This window comes from Mustela lutreola, chromosome 17 (genome assembly GCF_030435805.1).
Source record: "Mustela lutreola isolate mMusLut2 chromosome 17, mMusLut2.pri, whole genome shotgun sequence".
Lineage (NCBI taxonomy): Eukaryota > Metazoa > Chordata > Mammalia > Carnivora > Mustelidae > Mustela > Mustela lutreola.
In genome coordinates this window covers 36,575,903-36,589,033 of record NC_081306.1, presented here as the reverse complement: position 1 = coordinate 36,589,033, position 13,131 = coordinate 36,575,903, and the positions used below count along the sequence as shown (strand labels likewise).

Sequence of the window (13,131 nt, the reverse complement as noted above, 5' to 3'; positions counted from 1 at the left end):
CCTGGAAAATTCCATCTTATTCTGGAAAATGACCAGATAAATGGGGTGTCACTGAATGTGCTACTTTAGTACAAATAAATGAATCAAGCTTAAGACAAAAGCCTACTTAATTTCTGGACAGCTTATTCTACCTGAACTGCAAAGTATTTCCTATGAATTCCTTGTATTTTTAAAATATTAATGTGTAACACTTTATACTATTCAGGTAAGCATAAGTAATAAACTAAAATGATTTCTTTTCCAAAAATAAACTCTCCCACATATCACTTCTACAAATATCAGCACCCAGGTGGAAGCAACAAAAACAAGTGAGGGGTTTAAGTGAATTATCTACACTGATGGGGAAGAAAATACTATGGACGATACCACATACTGAATATATTAAGACCATTTATATTTGACTATCTGGGATGTACTTAGTGACACAAATTAATTCCTTATATACTACCTACATTCTAACCAACCTACATTCCTCCTGGCTAGTCTCTGGCTAGGAAAATTTGGGACTCTATGAAAAAATCCAAAAGACAAATTAACTGCTCAAATTTCAGGTAGTTTAAACTCAATTTTTTTTTTAATTTTAAGAAAGTAAAAGTTAAATTTATCCTCAATGTGGTCTTCCAAACATCCCTTAGTCAAATAAAGACCAAACTTCTGCCACACTTCTCCCAACCTATAACTGAAGTAAAAAAAAAAAAAAAAAAAAAAAAAAATCATGAACATTTCAATGCAAAATTCAGGGTAAATAAAGGACTTCCACTAACCACTAATACAGGGCAGAGATTAAGATCAATCCAAAATGTGCCCCTGAATTATTCAAGTGAAAAAAAAACAGACTTATCAAAAGATCCACATTTAACACCAAGTAAAAGCCCCACATTGCAGTTCACAGGTCAGTCCTTTGGCCTGACAGTCGGGAACAGATCCAGTATTCAGAGTAGAGTTCACATTAGTCAGATCTTGTTACACTCTTAAATGAATGATTCATTCACTGGTACATGATGCAGAGCTATTTTGGTAGAACATTCTAACAGCATAATTCCAAGCACCAGCCATATCATTTCTAAACCAATAAAAATTCAACAGGGATTATCAACAGTACAATAAGGATTTTTCAGGGAGGAATGAATTTTAATAATATTTAGATCTGACCTTCTAGATAGTTGTCTATGTTTTTATATAGAGAGAGAAACAAGGGCAAACAATTCTTTCAGAAAAATATGTGATCACATAAATCTATTCATAATTTCATAGACTCACTAGAATTATTCCTCATGAAGCAAACAGAGGCTAATATTCCAGGTCTGAATTTAGCTACCCTGGCTACATTTTTATTTCTCAGTCATGCACATATGGTAACTTCATATTCAAGGTAATCTTGAAATAGAGGATTTTCCTTATATGCGTAGTTATTTGAAAGTAAGTATGATTGTCAGTAATATCACAGACAGGAATAGGCTTTTCCCTCTATTGTTCATTCCACCCGTGTGTTTTTCCTCTATAAAATATGAATGAATCTTCCAAATTTCAGCCCCTTCTTCTCCTTCCCAACTTGGTTTACTTATTTCTCTCATGGCTTACAGGCATTCCAAGAAAAAGTTTTAGTAAATGTCCTCTATAGGTTATCACACAGATAAATAGTATGATAAAAAGACACTTTTCCTTCAGTAGCTTGGAAAGCCCTAAAATTTTAATAAGGATTAGCCACTGAGAAAAACAGAAAATTCAGGAACTTTCACTGGCAGTGCAGGAAGGTAATGAGCAGCTGTGAGATACTATGAAACAGTCCTTGCACCAGAAATATCTAACTCTACTCTTAGGCAAGCTGAAGTGTGTCATTTCTAAGACTCTTTGGTTTACTGTATCATTTTAAAATGTTTGTAAATAAAGTCATTGTCATTTTCAGCTGACATAATCGACACTTACATATAAATCACTAGCGCGAGTATAAATTGGTGCTGGGTTTGGGGAACACAATTTAACAATACTTTTTAAGATGTCCTTACAAGTTCTTATTCTTTTATATAGTTATTACATTCTTAGAGCTCTATCCCAAAGAGTAGTCTTAGGTATAGAATTTTATCCACAAAGGTATTCATTATGTAATAGTAAAAACTTAGAAATCTGAAACTATACGATGTTGAATTATGACTTACGTAGATGATGGAATACTATTTTTTTACATTAAATGGTTGCTTATAGGGGCACCTGGGTGACTCAGTCAGTTAAGCATCTGCCTTCAGGTCAGATCATGATCTCAGGGTCCTGGGACTGAGCCCCGCATCGGGCTCTCTGCTCAGCAGAGAGTCTGCTTCTCCCTCTCCCCCCAACCAACTGTTCGTGTTTTCTGAAACTCTCTCAAATAAATTTCTTTTTTTAAAAAAATGGTTGCTGATAAGTAATGTTTCAAAGAAAGGAAAATGGCTATGTGGTATATGCTTAAAAAGGCAGGACATGGAATTGTTATGTATAGCATGATTTCAACTATGTAAAACTACATCAGATAAACAGTAAAGCAGTATGCCAAAAAGGAATGCTTATTATGTGAGTGAGTAAGTTCTGTTTTCTTCTTTATATGTTATTATAACCGCCACAATGCACACATTTCTTTTAAATTCAGAGGAATAAATGAAGATAATTGTTACAAAGGTGAGTTTTGCTCTGTATTTTAGGTGTAATTGAATTCCTGAGTGGTTGGGCAGGAGAGAGCTGAGCTGAGGCTATTTCACTATGGCTCTGGAAAAATATCTGCACGGATCACTCTAGCTGCTAAGGTGCCCTCCAGGTGTGTAAAGGGAAGACCTTGGGTTAAACCAAAGGAAGCCCTTGGAAGGAGGAGGAAGGCACGCTGCTGGTCCTAGGCCTTGACACAGTCGTCACAACACAGCTGGGAGAAGTGATTGCCCACCATTCCCAGGAAAAATCCCATGATGCCTTAAATTACTGTGTTTTGTTTGTTTTATTGTAAACTTCAGCCACATCAAGGACTTTCAGCACCTCAGGTTATCAAACATTATACAGATTCTTAACCACACAGAACTCTCTGCATGCAGTGAGTGGATTCAGTTCTCCTGACCTCTATACGCTGCCACTCACTACGCCTTAAGGAATAGACCACTGGCCATGTCCCTACATGCTCAAATTCTTCTCCACTCCAAATAGCCCAATCCCTTCTTTCTGTCCCTGAAATTGGGCTGTGCCCTGAAACCCTCTGTAGGTCTCCCACACCCCCTCTACCACTGCCTTGAAGATGGTATGCCACAGCTGGCTCCGGATCTTCCCCCTCATTCCAAGCTTTCTGTAAACTTGAAGAATTAACCTTAAACCATTTGGATTATTTTCCTATCACTGCTATAACAAACCGCCACAAACTCAGTGGCTTAAAACATAAATTTACTACCTCACAGAAGTCCAAAATGGGCTTCACCAGGCTAAGACAGAGCTGCCGATTTCCATTTCCCTGCCCTTCTAGAGGCCTCTTGTATTCCCTGATTCCAGGCCTCTTCCTCCACCTTCCAAGTCAGTGGCTTCTTCAGTCCCTCTGGCTCCACTACCACCAGCACACTGTACTCTCTAACCTCCCTGCCTCCTTCTTAGAGGCACCTTGGTGATGGGATTTGGTCCACCCAGACAAAGCAGAATAATCTCCCTATCTCAAGAAGCTTATGGTAATCACATCTGCGAAATCCCTCCATCCTGTAAGGCAACATATTCATACTATTCTTCTTACCAGACCACTCCACCCTACCTGCTTCTTGCTAAAACCAGTTACATACTTCCTGGGTACTGGGAAAACTGTAGCACTGAGGTACTCTTTCCTCCCTTACACAGTTTCTCTCATCATGCAAGAGGCACACAGAAGATCCGTCCATCATGCTCTCTCAGTTCTTTCTGTTATTGTTTCTTAAGAAGTTTTCCTCCAACCCAACTTGGTCACCTTTTTCCATCAGGAAACTCTAGTGACCTTGGCCAAATCAGTCTTAAGTATCCTGCTATATTCCTGCTCAATTATCAAGGCCCTTACATTATACAATGGGAACTCTGTCACAGGCAGTTCTGCTGCTGTATCCCAAATAAGAACGGGCTTTCATCAAGACCTCCAATCCACTGTCCACCAGAAAAGCATCTTTTTTTTTTTTTTAAAGATTTTATTTATTTATTTCACAGACGAAGATCACAAGTAGGCAGAGAGGCAGGCAGAGAGAGAAGGAAGCAGGCTCTCCACCAAGCAGAGAGCCCGATGTGGGGCTCGATCCCAGGACCCTGGGATCATGACCTGAGCCGAAGGCAGAGGCTTTAACCCACTGAGCCACCCAGGCGCCCCCACCAGAAAAGCATCTTGACTGGTCATTCCTCTGTCCATACCCTACCTCAACCTCTATCCAGTTAAGATTCCATGGCCCATCACTACAGTCATGCTCTTACAAGCACCCCTAACTCCCTGTCCACGTCCATCTATCACAGACACCTGGAAAACCCAGTATCAGTTATACCCAGTGCTCTACCCCTGCCTCACTCACACACAAAGAGCTGAGCATGGTTCATGAATGTCACAAAAGCAACCTCACTCAGTATCACGTGAAAGTTCATCTTTTCAATGATGAATCCCAGAATTGTTTGTAGCCATAACTTCCTAGAAATCTAAACTCCTCCATGCAACAAGTACACCAGTGCCTAAGTCTTGGTTTCTAAATTCTGTCTTCCGCTAAAAGGGAACCAGGGCTTCTGAATGAATAGTTGATTCCAGCATAAACACAAGATGAGCCTGGAAAGTGTATTTGCTCCAGGAAGTAAGGAAGTACTCAGAAGGATGGGAGCATGTCAAAAAGTCACAGGACCCTACTTGAAGGGGTTTTCATGAACTGAATCTTGGGTAGTTTGAGCATAAATAATGGTGGTAACAGATATAAATAAATACCTAAGTAAATGGGAGATAAGGAAAGTTCTTCCTTACAGCAGAATTCCTGCTAATAAATGTGGAAGCAATGATGGAGTTTAAAAAAAAAATCACTATTTGGCAACCCCCACAGCAGCAGCTGATTTAGGCGGGGGTCATCAGTGGATGCTCATGTTGGTGGGCAAACTTGATGGGGCACAGAACACTGGTGCTGTCTTGAGGCATCTCCTTTCAAATACTTATCAGTCACAAAGGGAGAACTGGTGACCAGGTGATCACGGCTAACACTGCCGGTGGTGGAATAGGTCAAAACCACATGCCTCCTGATGAGAGTGCTAAGAACACTATCGATTCTGTGCTATTTCTGCCGACATCCCGGCCTGAGTCTGGATATGAGGGAACACTGGACAGATGCAGGCTGTCTCAGTCGTGTTGGGGAATACCAAGGTGAAGACAGGAAGAAGACTGACAGACAAAGGGCAACAAGACGTAGCACGGGGACCCTGGAGCAGAAAGCAGACAGAGGTGCTATTGGGATGAAAACAGAAATGCAAACACTATATCTATGGATAGGACATACCGAGTTATAGTAACACCCACTGCTAACTCAGATATTTCTCTTGTGGTAATGAAAGGGAGTATTCCTGTTTTTGTGTGTTTTGGTTTTTGGTTTTTTAGCAAACAAGCTCACAACCCTTCTTTACTAAAAATCCTCCACCTTAAGGATCAATCCTCCACTTAAAATAAAATTCAAGGGGAGCTTGGGTGGCTCAGTGGGTTAAAGCTTCTACCTTTAGCTCAGGTCATGATCCCAGGGACCTGGGATCGAGCCCCGTATCGGGCTCTCTGCTCAGTAGGGAGCCTGCTTCCCCCCTCCTTCTGCCTGCTTCTCTGCCTAATTGTGATCTCTGTCTGTCAAATAAATAAAATCTTCAAAAAAATAAAAATATAAATAAATAAATAAATAAATAAATAAATAAAATTCAAACCTTTCCCTGTGCCCTGTTAGGCCCTGCTATATCTCCAACCTCACCTTCTTCCACTCACACAATGGCTGACTACCATCCAGCCCCCACACTTCCCGTTGCCCTGTAGACACTCCACACTAGTACTGCTGCAGAGCCTCCCCACTGCTGCTCCCTTCCCTACAACACCCTTCACTGTATCACATCAAACAGCTCTCTGCTTGAATGGCACCTCTCCCAAAAGGTCTTCCCTCACCAAGCCCCATGTCTTCAGCCCTGTCTTCGCACACTATTGTTCTACAATGTGTTGTATTTACTTGCTTATTGTCTATCTCCCACAGCTGAATGTAATTCTTAGAGGGGCACCATATTCACTATGATATTACCATTACTTATGTGCCTAACACATTATGGGCATTTAATAAATAACAGACACAATAACAGAAATGTATATGTAACAAGTTTCTGTGAAAAAGAAATATAATCGCCTGAAGACATACACTCAGGGGCATCTGAGTGGCTCAGTCGTTTAAGTGTCTGCTTCAGCTCAGGTCATGATCCCAGGGTCCTGGGATGGAGCCCTGAATCAGACTCCCTGTTCAGTGGTGATATTGCTTCTCCCTCTCTGTGATCGCTCTCACTTTCACTCTCTCTCAAATAAATAAATAAAACCTAAACCTTAAAAAAAAAAAAATGACAACACAGATAAATGGCAAAATAACAGAGTCAATGACCACTAGCAACATCAATACCAGACCAAAGGTATGCTATTAAGAGTAGCATTTATGTAATTATAGAATACTAAAACTGAAGATAGATCTATAGCAATTTAACTGACAACCTTCCATGTGAACACTAAAAAAGGTAAGCAGAGAAAAGTCTCAAGAATAAGGACTTTCAGGTCTAGCCAAATGACAAATAACTCCATAATAATATAAAGCTAAATCTGGAAGACATATATGGGATTCAAAAATGCATACTCCAGTGGTTTGTATATGCATCAAGAATGAAAATCAAGCAAATAAAAGACTATCCATGGCTCTGTGCAGCCATGAAAAAAACAAACAAACAAAAAGAAACAGAACCAGTACACAAATGAGACAGATTGATGACATGAAGGAAAATCTGACAAAAATAAATGGAACTACAGGAAACAATCATGATGGTGAAAAAGAGAAATGAAAGCAACCGTTTCATCCAACATTCCTGAGCAAAGTGATGGAGGAAAGTATAGCAACTTAAAATAAAAATTCCACCAAGTAACTATCTGCAGACAATGAAAAAAATCCAAATATATAGAGAATACATATACTCACATTACTGAATCCGGGGAAAATACAAGATATAAAAAAGAGGCTTATAAAATCTCAACTTAAAAACAATTGTTATTAAATGGAAGTTATATCAAATCATAGGGCAAAACAATGACTTTAAAAACTTTCTCTAATAGATGAAAAATATTGCCAGTACAGTGAAATAGATATCATAACAAAAGTCCGTGATAAGTCCTGCAATGTAAAATTGAATGGTAAAAATAACAAATCCTATAAAGGCTGAACTGTGAGTTATTTGAGAGCAGAAATATATTACTGTCTCATTAATCTCTATCCCAACCCCATTTTAAGTCCTTGGTAAAACTTAAGTTTTATTTAAGTGAACAAAATTACATAGGAAAAATTATTACATTAAATGTGATAGTTTTTTACCGGCCAGAGAATAGGGAGTTAGGGAACTCCAGGGAGAAGTCAGCCACAAAGCAACTGAGACAGGAAATAATAGGGCGTGTAGGGGAAGGCACTGGAAGACCAACTAACTCTACATATGGCTTCCATGGTGACACTACCTATTTCAGAAGCCATCCCTTTATCAGGCATGTGACTTTAAGAGAAAAGAGAGGTGACAAGGATTAATCCTGGCCCATTTCAAGAACAGAGGTCTTTGCAATCAGAAAGACAGTGTACATACGGCAGTCATAAAAGCATTTTCCAGGTTGCTGGTATGGGGGACACTACTGAGTTAATTCTACTCTCTCAGCAACCAGCCAGTTATAGACCGTATTCAGAGAGTGGAGGCATGATACTATCAAGCTCTCAGAAGAAAAGGAAGACATGGGGTCTAAACAAACAGAGTGAAGAAGTTGTTTTCTTGAGTGCAAATGAGCAAGCTGCCCAACACAAATTCACTAGATGAAAGAAGGGCAGAGGCAGAAGAAAAATGACCTGATGTGCCCAGAACCCACTCCAGGTGGCTGGAATCCATAGGGAGATGCCTACCCTACTTTATAAGAATAATTTGCTCTCTTTTATGTGTGAACTCCATTTCTGCTCCCGGGCAGCTGACTGTATTTGGAGAAAGACACACAATCATACTGACTGGGCTCCCTTTAAATTCATGATCACAAACCTCAAGCAGGACCTTGTGCTGCCTAGCAATCCCACTGTCTGTTCTCTCCCCTCTCCCATGCCGCTAGACGAAAATTATGTACCCCTTTCCTCAGATCTCATTTTCAGCTTGTTCCTGTTTCTCTGAGAAAATAAATGCCATCAGAAGAGCCCCTGCATAAGCACCCACCACCTCTACCCACCTGCCTGCCCCCGCACCTGTATATTCTGCCCTCTCTCCTGGGACTATAAACGGGCCATGCTTCTACCCAAGGCGAAAACCTGCCTTTGTACACTAGATCAAAAACATAATTCCAACAATTCTACTCTCTCTCTCTCCCTATTGTTGACTTCTCCCTCTCCCCTGGATTTTTATTCCTGGGCCTACAAACATTCTCCCATTAAAATTTTCAAAGCCTCTCTTGAAAGCCTGTTACTCTCTCTTCCAGGTACTACTGCTTTTCTCTACTCCCCTTTACAACAAACTGCTCCTTGAAAATCTCCAATTTCTTTCTTCCCACTGCTTCTTGAAACCACACCAATTAGGTTTCTATCAAGATCACTTCATCAAGACAGTTCTTCTAAGGTCATCACCAATAAGACTGAACCCAATATTCGAGTGTCAGCATCCCTCACTAGACTCAGCAGCAGTTCGCAGAGCTGACCTCCTTTCCTGTGGCTCCCAGGACACCATCCTCTGCGTTCCTCCTGCCACTCTGCTTGCTCTGCCCAATCTCCTTGCTTGTTTCCTCTTTATCACCCAAATCTCTAAATATCCGAGAGTCCAGTGTTCAATTCAAAAGACCTCTTCTCTGGTTTATCTTCCCAGACCTCCTTCGTGGCCACACCCACTCCCGTGGCCTTAAGCCTATTGTTACTCTGATGAGCCCCCATTCACATCCCTAACTTGGACCTCTCCAGAGCAGAACACAGATTTGTACATCCAGCTGCCCTTCTGACAACTCTACCTGGCTAGGTACTTAAGAGAGTCTCACAGTGAACATGTCACCCTTCAACCTGCTGCTCTCAGTTTCCCCATTTCAGTGGGCAGAAACATAACTTCTCAGTTCAAAAATGCTAAGGTCATCCTTGGCTCTGTTTTTCTTTTTCTTTTACAGGCACATCTGTACGTGGACATGCGTAGATGAGCACACAGACAAACACACTTTGTATCTAATTTGTCAGCAGAGCTTAATGGCACAACCTTTGAAATAGATCCAAACACCTCCTACCACCATTTCTACTGCTACCATCTGGTCCAATGACCTCCATATCTTTCTTGTAGATCATTTAAATCACCTGACTGATCTTCCCGTTTCCATCCTTGTCCTTTCACACTGTTCTCACCATGACAATTAGAGCAATTATTACAATGTAAGTAGGATCTTGTCATTTTTTCCTCCACTCGAAGTTCAACAATGATTTGCCAACTTATTCCAAATAATTATTAGCCAAGGTCTTTAAAATGCTCTAGAAGGGGCGCCTGGGTGGCTCAGTGGTTTGGGCTGCTGCCTTCGGCTCGGGTCATGATCTCAGGGTCCTGGGATCGAGACCCGCATCGGGCTCTCTGCTCCGCGGGAAGCCTGCTTCCCTCTCTCTCTCTCTCTGCCTGCCTCTCTGCCTACTTGTGATCTCTGTCTGTCAAATAAATAAATAAAATCTTTAAAAAAAAATAAATAAAATAAAATGCTCTAGAAGGCCCTACATGATGTTACCTTGACCCCAGCCCTCATATCTCAGAGCTATGGTTTCTGCTATTCCTTCCTTCTTCCAAGTCCTTCCCTCACATCTCTACTTAGTTCACTCCCTTCCTTCCTGCAGGTCTTTGTTCAAATGTCATCTTCTCAGGCAATACTTACTGAATGAATGAATCAATGTTGTCAACAAAGCTGATGTGTTGACCATAGAGACTCAGGTCAGGCACTGCAGGATTTCAAACCCTATGATGGAATCACAGGGCAAAGATGAGAATCCAGACTTAGAGGAGACAAATTGGTACAGATATCAAGTTGTTGACTGACAGTGGGGCCTAGACCCATAATTACTGCAAAACTGTGGCCACGAAACTGAGTAGAAAACCAAACGCACAACTGTAAGACTGCTTGGTGATGACAATTTTAGAACAAAGAGACTTAAATTATCTGTTAGAGTATAGATGAAATTAATCATCCAGTTACACTGCAGACCTCTTGCTGAGAAATATGACCTAGCTCTGGTGCCAGTCTGCACACTGTCAGAACAGAAATTAAGAATAACACTTAGAAACTTTATGGCAATTTGACTTTGCTGTGACACACTTTGTGGCAATTTGACTTTGCTGTGACACGTCAGTGAATATGATCAGAGTATATATCAGTTTGGGTTCCATGTGGTTTGAGTTACACACTAATCATGTGCTGAATCAGTCTGCAATGAACCAGAACCAGGGGTGCCTGGCTGGCTCAGATGGTAGAGTAAGCAACCCTTGATCTCAGGGTTGTGAGTTCAAGCCCCACAATGAGGACAGAGCTTACTTTAAAAATAAAAAAAAATAAAAAATAAAAAGAAAACGAAAAAGCTATAAGGTATGCCTTTTCAGTAGCCAAAATACAATCATCTTCCTGATTTCTTCCTCCTATTTCTTTCTTTAAATATATAAAAAAACTAATGTTTGCTTTTCATCATTTTTTTTAGTAAATCAAAATTCCATTCAAGTCTCTTTGGACAATATATACCCATAATAGATTGCGATTTGGAAAGGGCTTTTTGGTTGTTGTTGTTGTTGTTTTTTTTTTTTTTTAACTGACACAGATAGGTTACATGTTCTCAGAGCTTTCTGATATCAAAGGGTTTCCATTATAACTTTTTATCTCTTTTCCTAAACCCCCTCAGTCTTCTATCTGTCCCCTATGACAGTTCCATCACATTACCCTCTAATTAATGGTTCAATCATCTGCCTTCTCTATCAGACTGTTCTATCTGTAAGGACAGGCACCAGGTCTGAATTATAAAACAGCTTATTCCCACACCTAAAATAATTCCTGGCTCCTACTAGTTGTTCACTAAATACCTAATGAACAAGTGAATAAATAAATTCATCTTGTATAGATAAGCGAGTCACAGGTGACAGAAAATTTAGAGGCCATCAACTGGTAGAAGGGAGAAGGACATGTTTCCTAAAGAGGGGGACACAAGACAATGGTATGATTCTCAACTGTGCAAATGAATGAGCTTTACTGCAGAAACTCACAAGCCTATCATCAGACAAACCCAGTGAAAGGGAAGTAGATTTTTGCAAGGGAATGCAAAAAAAGTAAAAGAAGATATTAGAAATGCAGTAATTTATGATAACAACAGCAAGCACAGTTAAAGAAAAAAAAGTTTCCTTTGAACTAGAATGCTCTCCCTACACTATTCCTGAAAATTGATTAGGTACCTGCTAAAGCGAAGAACAAGAGGGGGGGGGATGGGAGGGGCACATGTGTTACTGTCACTGGAGCAAAACTAACTCCTGTCTTCTGATTTCTGACACTTAACAAGTTGTCCTCCTGCTCTGGGAGGTTGGGTGCCCCAGGCCTGCCCATTCTGTACTAATTCTGGTGCATTACATCCTTTGGGGTATCGTAAGTGCTGTGAGAGCTTCATACCATCAGGGATAAACACAGTGAAAGGTCAAAGGAGATTCTCTCCAGGCCTCTTTCACATCTTAGATAACCTCAAAAGACTAGCAGCTGTTCATCAGACAGACAAGATAAGAAAAAGGGCCACTTGCATTCACTAATCCAACACTTGTTGGTAACTTCCTGTGTGCTGCGGACTCTGGGCCCACAGAGAGCTACCTCAGAAATCTCTGTCCTAGGTCTCCTCCCCTACTAGGTTAGAAGCCCTGTGATGGCACAGCTGACATCCTCCAGGATCCGGTACTTAACACACTTCACTGCATATAGAAACACAGAAACTGTTCACTAGGAAGAAAATATGCGGTTTCACTTATGATTCACAGATGCTTCTGCAGTATTTGCTGGCTCGTTAAAATTACGTCATTCAGGTCAGCTGCATATGCTGTTTTTCAAACCTTCAGGTTTTCTCAAAACTATACAAATATTGTCATTTCTAGTTTAAATATGATACCATAAATTTTTTCCCTTTACTTAATCCTGATCAACATCATCTGTCTCATGATACAAATGTTAAAGGTATACCAATTTACCACTTTGTATTAAATTACAAATTTGCCTTGAAGAGGGTTTTTATAAAACTATTACCGGCATTCTGTATGGTATAATTAAATAAGTCAAACTAGCCCTTAGGGACCTCTTACTTTGAAATGAAATTTTAGAGCCAAAGAGTGCCAGTAACCTTTAGTAAAGTCATGTCTAAAATGCTAGTCTGAATTTAACAAACTAATCAGATCTCCTTAGAAAGGGCTATTTACACTTTCTGATGTAAAAACTTGTGAATCTCCATCTCCCCAAACAGAATTAATGAAAAAAAAATTATTTTAAAACAAGACTTTTACAAAGGGCACTGTGAGCCTTCAAGCCTTCAACCCCAGACATCGGTGATCCGGGTGGGGTTGCTCCAGGGTGTCAACTCACCCCCAGGCCTCTGGCAGTTTAGAAGAGGATCAGAAAGCAGCAGCCTTCAAAGGTCAGCCCAGGTAATCCCAATCATCAATCACTGATTTAATAAGCCTATCATGACTCCTTCTGCAGCCATACCCTATAACAAGCACTGGGGCAGCAAGATGCTCAAGTCCCTGCACCCAAAGAATGCCAAAGTATTTACTGTATGCCTCACAGATAAGTTATCTCCTTAAAAACTAGTAAATATATACATGTATTTATTTAGCAGGAAGATTATTCAGCTTAGTTTAAGCTGTGCCATCTGAAGATTCTCAACTTATCTC

At 40.4% G+C, this 13,131-nt stretch overlaps 1 protein-coding gene across 3 annotated transcripts in view; it reads right to left on the bottom strand.

Moving 5' to 3' along the window:
• The window catches only part of SDK1 (sidekick cell adhesion molecule 1), an 867,118-nt gene that overhangs the window by 588,497 nt on the left and 265,490 nt on the right, over positions 1-13,131 (bottom strand). The gene's annotated exons all lie outside the window — the stretch shown is intronic.